The following is a 9,161-nucleotide window of genomic DNA, read 5'->3' as shown; positions in this document are numbered from 1 at the left end:
GAAAATTCTCCCTTGAAAGTATTTCTCAAGGGATTTTTTAAGGGATTTTTCTGTGTGACACCGCCTTATATGACAAATAAAATTCCTAAAGGGTTGTGGATTATTTACAATATACATGTATACAAAGAACAAGAAAGAAAAAAAGAATATATTGTAAACTTTAGTAAAATGTCATATACATGTAGATCATAAGAGAATTTAATTTATGTTCGATATAATGAGAATTAGAGATTTAGATATACAGTGCGTCCCAGAAAAAATGTAACCGAGAATTAGCTATGTTTTATCATAACTTTCTCACAATCATAATTAATAAATGGCACACATTTGTAAAGCATAGATCCTCCTTTCATTTGATGCAACGCATTATGATGCATATTTCACGCATGAGTGATTAAAAGCAATGTGAAGAGAGGGTACCAAAAAGTCATTTGGCGGGCGGTATCTGAATGACAAAGAAAAATCACATTTTGGAATGATTTTCTGCCCTTTCATATAACACCTCAATCAGGAAATATGAGCCAGGAATAACGAAGTTCTATTTGTTTAAAGATAAACTCCAGTTCTGGTTAAAAAAGAAAATTAATTCTCACAGAATCAAACGAAACTTACACTGAATGTTCAAGATTACAAATCAATGACATGTGCCAAACAATTTTGGAAGAAAATGTATACTGGCTGAGTAATGAGCATAGAAAGACAAGGAAATCAAGGTAGTACTAGCCCAGACACCATGTGTGTTGTCCCATATACAGCTTTCTGTGTACAGTGCTTGTTACTTTACCAAGACTTGGCCAAATTTATTATGATTTTGATGACTCCAGAACCTTGCAAGGCATGCTACTTGATCAACTGTTTCTGATCCATTCCACACCTTTTTTTTTCACAATGCAATCGCATTACCAGAACTCACCTTTATCTTTAAAGTAATGCTTGCATTTCCATAATTTGATCAAACAAATTCGTTTTCACTTATTAATACAGTGAAGAAAATGGAGGACTCATTGAAAGAGGTCAAAGGTCGCAAGAATGTGAATCAAAAGAGGTTCATAGAAGCCCTAGGAAAGAAAACGTAATAGAACATGATTGTGTGTAGCAAACAGAAACTTTTTGTGGAAAAACAACAGAAGACTTGTTGAATTTTTATGGCCAATTTTTCAAAATCTGATGTAAAAAAAATGTATCAGGGATCAAATTTGGCTGTAATAGCGGAGCAAAATGCTCAAAATCGTCAAAAGAAATATACCATAAAATTGTGTAACTTTTAAAGAATCTCATACTTTATCATAACCATCCTCTGCCCTGGGGGGGGGGGGGGGGAGGGGGGCAGTTTTCAACTCATTAATGGGAAACTCATACATGGAAAACAATGGTCTGAACTGATGGCGAACCCCGGCAGAATCCTGGATATTAATCCTATCTAGAAGGTATGGAACGAGCTCAAGAGGTTCCTACGACAGATCGGAAAACAATGGCCTCAACGACAGATATTATTTTCCCAATCATTTTGCTCTTGGGGGGGGGGGGGGGAGGGGGCAACTTCTGAAACTGCAAGCCGTGCCAACAGCTGAATGTGTTGGTCACTGAACTTTTCCTTTGGTTGTTTTCCTATTATCAAAAACTCTTTTTTATTTGCAGGCTAAACCTCCTGACATGGGATGGAATTCCAAATGATGAAATCTGGATCAAGTTAGGAGGTGATAAGGGCGGAAGGAGTTTCAAACTTGCAAGCCGTGCCAACAGCTGAATGTGTTGGTCACTGAACTTTTCCTTTGGTTGTTTTCCTATTATCAAAAACTCTTTTTTATTTGCAGGCTAAACCTCCTGACATGGGATGGAATTCCAAATGATGAAATCTGGATCAAGTTAAGAGGTGATAAGGGCGGAAGGAGTTTCAAACTTGCTGTACAGGTAGCCAATCTGCCCAACCCCAACACCAGAACAAACACAATAATGGTAGCAGTATTTCAGGCTTCGGATAGCACATTCAATCTGGACCTTGCTCTTAAGGACTTTGCGAGTGATGTGGAACTGCTGATGAAAACTACATGGAGGTATAAATATGCACATAAAATACATTTTAATTAAGAAGTTTTTAACTCATTAATAGGAAACTCATACATGGAAAACAATGGACTAAACTGGTGGCGAACCCAAGCAGAATCTCTGGATATTAATCCTATCGAGAAGGTATGAAACGACCTCGAAGGTTCCTACGACAGATTGTACATGGAAAACAATGGACTGAACTGGTGGCGAACCCCGGCAGAATATCTGGACATTAATCCGATCGAGAAGGTATGGAACGACCTCAAGCCGTTCTTACGACAGATTGTACATGGAAAACAATGGACTCAACTGGTGGCGAACCCCAGTAGAATCTCCAGACATTAATCCAATCGAGAAGGTATGGAACGACCTCAAGCGGTTCCTACGACAGATCGTACATGGAAAACAATGGACTCAACTGGTGGCGAACCCCAGCAGAATCTCCAGACATTAATCCGATCGAGAAGGTATGGCACGACCTCATGCGGTTCCTACGACAGATCGTACATGGAAAACAATGGACTAAACTGGTGGCGAACCCCAGCAGAATCTCCAGACATTAATCCGATCGATAAGGTATAGAACGACCTTAAGTGGTTCCTACGACAGATCATACATGGAAAACAATGGACTAAACTGGTGGCGAACCCCAGCAGAATCTCCAGACATTAATCCAATCGATAAGGTATAGAACGACCTTAAGTGGTTCCTACGACAGATCATACATGGAAAACAATGGACTAAACTGGTGGCGAACCCCAGCAGAATCTCCAGATATCAATCCGATCGAGAAGGTATGGAACGACCTTAAGAGGTTCATATGAGAGATCATACATGGAAAACAACGGATTGAACTGGTGGCGAACCCCAGCAGAATCTCCAGACATTAATCCTATCGAGAAGGTATGGAATGACCTCAAGATTGATATATATATATATATAATTATATTTGCTTTCTTTTTCATTCTTTATACTCGAGAGTGGAAAACAGCAACAAAACCCGAGCATTTGATTGGAATTGAAGTTTTCTGGAGAGAATGCACAAGAGCTTGCGGTTACACGAAGCATATACGGTGTATCTACAAGGCACTTCTTGAGGTTTTCAAAATAAATGAAGGCCGCACAAAGCATTGGTACATTCAGGAAGCAACAAAGATGATTATCTTCACCAAGGGCACGAACAATTGCCAGAAGATATATAACTGGATGGTGCAACAGGTGGCACAGGTGGGATGTCCACATTCTGGGAATCATCGAATAATCGAAATGTATCACAGCCACACAACACCTGGCAAGTGACAGGATATCATGGGTAAATTTGGTCGTAGAGGGAGTTGCATCAGAGTGGTAGTTACTACTCTGGCCCTTAGACTTGGGATAGACATCGAGGATGTGGAAGTTGTCATTAAATTGGGAGTGGAGGATGCCCTGACTTATTGGCAAGAAGTTGGGCACTGTGCTCGCCAAATTCCCAGCGGTTTCGCTCTCCTTTATGCCTACAAGCTCTCTCTCTCTTTCTGTCTCTCTCCCCCACCCTCTCCCTCTCTCTCTCTCTCTCTCTCTCTGACTATCTGTTATCCATGGTGAAGATCTCTTGACAAACTATGACATAGCTTCTGACTTGGGTATTCAATCAAGTGGAACAGACATGCAAGAAGAAAAAATTCGAAATAGATTGTCAGACAGAGAATTCAGGGATGACACCATGAAGGAGCTGGTCAACAGAGACCAATGTGTTCGTGCCACACTCCTTGCCACCTTCAAAATTCTAGGCACAGCTGATCTAGTAGAGAGGGCAGAGGCATGTCAGGAGAGAGACTGGTGTATCTAAATAAGTCTTCTTTCCCTTCTTATTTTCTCTTTTCTCTTGATTTTGCTGACGATATTTATTTGATTAATTAATTGTTTTCATCATTTTCATTGTTTTGTAAGATTTTATGGGCAATTATCCAACATGAGAATGAACCAAAAAAAGAGTAATTATATGATGTTCTGTAACCTTCTTTAAGGAAGAGTCACAGTTGATAGTGCCTCATTATTGTTGTTGTCATCAATATGTGGCATAATTTGTTATGGCATAACTAGCAGAGGTGGTTTGAATTTGCTAAATACGATATAATCGTACTGGTTGGTATCTCTGAGGTGGCCAGGAACGACACACGATAGCAGGATACTTCAAATGAGCTGAGTCGGGAGGGCCTTCGAGCAGAGACAGTTCAAAGGAATTTTGCTGGGAGACTCTGGATACCCCCTTTATGAGTGGCTGATCATGACTTCTCCACACCGGGATACCTCCTTATTCCAAGTGGATATCTAGCAATTGAACCAGTTCATGGAACGACTTCTGAAAAATTGAATATCACAATTCCAGGCACACCAGACCTGGGAGAGAGGGCAGAGGCATGTCAGGAGAGAGACTGCACAGAACAGTCCCCCTGCAAGTGCAAGTCCTGTATGTGCTGTTCTCGACGTTCCAGGCAGATTTCTGAAGGTATACATTTTGATATTGATAAAAGTAAACAAACCATGTTCTTACAGAGGTACCTTCTAATTCAGGATCTTGCACTGGAATTTATGAACAAGGATTATAAGGTGTCAACTGACAGTGCTTAAGTACTCATAGCAACAAAATGGCTGCAAGAGAGGGAGAAGAGTCTTTCTGCCAATAAGAGAACTTGCTGCAAGGTTTAAACTATACAAAGATTCTGAAGGCATATCGCTTCACCAGGAGAGGAGTGGAGTACCTCGAGAACCTCCTCAGAGATGACCTACAATGTCCACGTACAGAAACAAAGCACTCAGTCACAGTGCTTCTTCAAGTGTGCATTGCTCTGATGTACTATGCCGGTGGGAACCCTGCCATATCAGATAGCTCAAGCACATTGTGTGAGCAACGCAACTGTGTTTAGATGTGTTCAGAGAGTCTCAGTGGCTCTTGCACGTCGACGGATGTAAAGGCCTGATTATATAGGATGGCATGAAATTCACCAACTTCACATTCGAAATTTGACACAACAGGTTTGTAAAGATCATGATAATTTAAATCAGTATGTTACCAAGTTTCCATGTTAGACATTACAGGATCATCCCTTGCAGCCGGGAGAAAAAATTGATGAGCTCAATGTGGAGGAGGAGAAGGTAAATTGTTTCCATTAAAATAATAATACTTTAGAAAAGAAACCAAACTTAAATTTAAAAAAGAAATGAATATTTTATTTAAATCAGTATGTTATCAAGATTCCATGTTTGACATTACAGGATGATACCTTGGGCAAGGAGCTGGCGGAGCCCGCCCAACAGGAGAATACGGTTGTAGACATGGAGAAGGTAAATTGTTTCAGCTTCTTCATCATTTTGATTATATCCGTCACCCAGCTTTTGCAAAGCAGCAATCCTTGACAAGGGGGCATTGATGACATCTTCCATGCTTTTTACAAGGTTTCCAATAAGGATACATTTATAGCAGCGCACAAAACGGATGGATGTTGAAAACTCTTGCCTGCAGTAGGCATCAACATTGAAGAGAAAAATCCTGCAGCTACTGCTATGCATGGACCCCGCACCTACCTTGAAACTGTCAAGGAGTTTTATGCAGCAATCTGCATATCGGATGCAATGGATGTTGAGAGTGATACCAGGAATCCTACTCCTGCTTCACTCTTATTTTTCTTTCCTATATGGTAGAAATGGTGCCCACTTTTCAGTACTGTGAGTTCTTCTCCTCGTCTGCAGACTTCACCCAGTCCAACGATGTCCCACTTTATTCTGTGTAGTTCTTCCTCGAGTTCCAGTAGTCTCTCTTCTTAAAGTAGTGATCTCACATTATATGTTGCAATGTTCAGTTTCCATTGGTGGCCTGTCCTTTCCCAGGGATTCTTAGCACTCCCTGCTCCTTGCTTTATCGGGCCGCCACCTTGGTCCGGAACAAATGAGCTGCTGGGGACTGGGGGCCTTAGCTTATTTGTGTCTGTCATGCTGGTTTGTGTGGGCCTACCCATCCACGCTGGCCCAGTGCGGGTTGAACGGGGGATTTTTACATCAGAGCTCAGACTCCTAGGTTGATGGCCTTACTGGGCTACGAAGTCAACCTCTCCGCCTATTTTCCCATAGGTGGGGCTATTTAACCCATAGATGGAGCATATATAGGATACAACAAAGTAGGAAATGTAAAGCTTAAGTGGTGCACCTAGATAGATTGAAATCTTATGAGGGTCCAACACCATGAAGGATTGGACTAGACAACTACTCTCTATAAGAAACCTGAGAGAGTCAAGCAAATTCCCAAACTTACAGTTGTGTAGAATGAGCAGCTCATCTATAAATGTCTTTAAATTTTTATTTAACAGATGCCCCGTTGCCGGAAGTGCACAAAAGAGTATGACACCTTTCTGGAACTGAAGGGACACGTGCAGGACGAACACGATTCCCACCTCACATACAAGTGTAGGAAATGCAACTTTGAGAGCGAGGAGGAGGAGCCCCTGCTGAGACACCTCAAGAGACAGCACGGCATGACGGGGAAGGATACTAAGTACAAAAGGTGCGATGTCGCTTCAATTAGATTTTTATGGAGAAGAGATGTAAAAGAAAGAAGACAACAGAGCCAGGAAGAAGTAGAAATGGAGGAAAGGAAAGAGAGAAGCAAGCAGGAAGAGGCAAGGGAGGAGGAACGAGAGGTGCCTCCTTTGAGAATGTGTATCAAAAGGGAGAAGAGAGACAAATTTAATGTAACATGCAATGTAAAATGCCCACAACTAGGAGTAACTCAGCTGAAGTGTGTATCAATCACAATAGAGACTTATGTAAATGTTCGAGGCCAGAGCATGCTGCAGTCATAGGTCTACAGTAATTTCATATCTAATGGAGATTAAAATATTGATTTACGAAGTGTATGATGTGATGTTTTCAGATGGAATTCTGGAATTATTTTATGTTTATTGAAAACTGTTGAAATGTTCACATGTTGTTAGGTGTCACTGTTTTGGCTCTGTTAAATAGGACTTAGACAGAAAACACAAATCATTCATTGAATCCTTGCACAGCTCACCATACCACTGTTCCCCTGTGTGCATGTGGCCAGCTATAATAATTCCTTAGCTGGTAAAATAGGTTCCTTTTTATCCTATATCTCTGGATACAGAAATCTTACAGATGTCACCATAACACACGCTCAAAAACAGGCAGCAACAAGAGAAGGATAACCCAGAGTACGGATACAAACTGCCCCACCACATTTACCATCGCTGTGAAGCATAGTGTGAGGAGGTACACGCATGGACCTGTCTACATAGCTTGACTTTATAACCTCAATAAAGTTTGATTTATCCTCAGTTTGGAGGTCATGAACATTGTAGCCTCTGTTCACTAGTGATGTAGTGACATTTGACCTTTGTATTGTTATACTGATTCTCATCAAGGGTTATCTTTAGGGAACCAATTCCCTGGATTTGCACATGGCCACTTTCATCTGTACCACGCACTAACACAAACGTTAATTGCATTAGTGCATACCATGTGCAGCTCACTGTGGTAATACGTATGCAGCCATGCACTGTTACCGGCACTGATTTTTGTTGTTGACCTAATTGACTCCTGTGCTGTGTTGTGATGTTTTGATGCTGTATATTCACTAGCCTAGCCACAGATTATTTCCGTCATCTTTATCACCTTATTCTTGGGATTGGGAAACCGTTACCATATACATTACCTCCTAAAAAAAATACCCCTGCAGAGATTGCTCGCCATGTTATGAGCGAGCTTGGAAATAGTGATTTGTCGACAAATATCGTGGAAAAGGCAGTGAAAAAAAAGTACCGGTAACAGAAGCGGTCTAGTCACCTGTCTCGAGGAGCAGGAGGGGAGAGTTCTGGAGCTACAACTGTAGAGGGGCAGGTTCAAGCTCATGCGGAGGGAATCAAGCGCCTCACGAAATCTGAGGAAGGCTGCAGGGATGCTGTTTCCCGTCTCGAGCGGAAGGCTTACATTCAGGAGCAGCACTCCCGGCGCAACAACCTCCATATCCATGGCATTAAGGAGCGCTCACAGGAGTCAACGGATGATGCCATCTGTCGGTTGGCCGATCAGCTGGGGTTCGAGATCACACCAGCTGAAATTGACCGCTCGTACCGCACATCACCTGGAGGCAGCAATGGTGCAGCAGTGGACAACAGGCGATGTCGCTTCAATTTAGATTTTTGAGAAGAAGAGATGCCAAGAAAGAGGACAGAAGAGGAGTTAGGATTGAGGAAGAAGTAGGAAAGGAGGAAAGGAAAGAGAGAAGCAAGCAGGAAGAGGCAAGGGAGGAGGAGAACGAAAAGAAAAAAGCGGTGGAAAGAAGAGAGATGGCCAAACGAGTGGCGAGGCAAATAGAAGAAAAAAAGCGGGAGTGGGAGGAAACGGAGACGAGCATTGTAATTTTGAGATTCCCTATCCAGAAAAGGGCAGGGCAGGTGAAGGAGAGGTGGATGTGCCCGATGCCAAATTGCCAGGCAATAGTACAAAGACTGGACTACCACCTCCAAGGGAGCCATGGTCTAAAGAGACAGTCAGAAGAGATGAAAGCGGCAATCTTGAAAGCAAATTTTGCCTTAAGTTCATGAACCATCTGATGAACATGAGGTCGAATGAAGAGACTGCCAAGCAGTGTGGCAGACAACTTAAGAAGATGCTGACTTTGGCAGGAGGAGGAGTACAGGCCATCTTCACCCAAATATATCTTCACTGTATATGGATAGTGATAAAGAAGATACTGGCATCGAAGAATTCTGCAGCAAGTTCGTCAATCACCTATTGATTATGCGAACAAATGAAGAGACAGCCAAGCAGTGTGGGCAGCAGCTAAAAAAGATGCTCACGTTGGCAGGAGGAGGAGTACAGGCCATCTTCACCCAAAGAGGTGTTTTAAACAGGTACATGTACTGGTAATTTACAATATGTAATAATCTATTTTGGATCGCTATGAAATGAAATTCATGAATTGTATTTGTTCTTACTGTTCAAAACAAACACAAATACTCCTTCAACTACAGACGAGATATTATAAGAAATTTTCTGCAAATTTTAACTAATAGATTAACTAATATTAATTATATTACATGTAAAGTATCTATTTT

Source organism: Strongylocentrotus purpuratus, unplaced genomic scaffold, assembly GCF_000002235.5.
Source record: "Strongylocentrotus purpuratus isolate Spur 01 unplaced genomic scaffold, Spur_5.0 spur5_scaffold_17, whole genome shotgun sequence".
Classification (NCBI taxonomy): domain Eukaryota; kingdom Metazoa; phylum Echinodermata; class Echinoidea; order Camarodonta; family Strongylocentrotidae; genus Strongylocentrotus; species Strongylocentrotus purpuratus.
The sequence above is the reverse complement of the archived record's forward strand: the minus strand, read 5'-3'. Positions refer to the sequence as shown.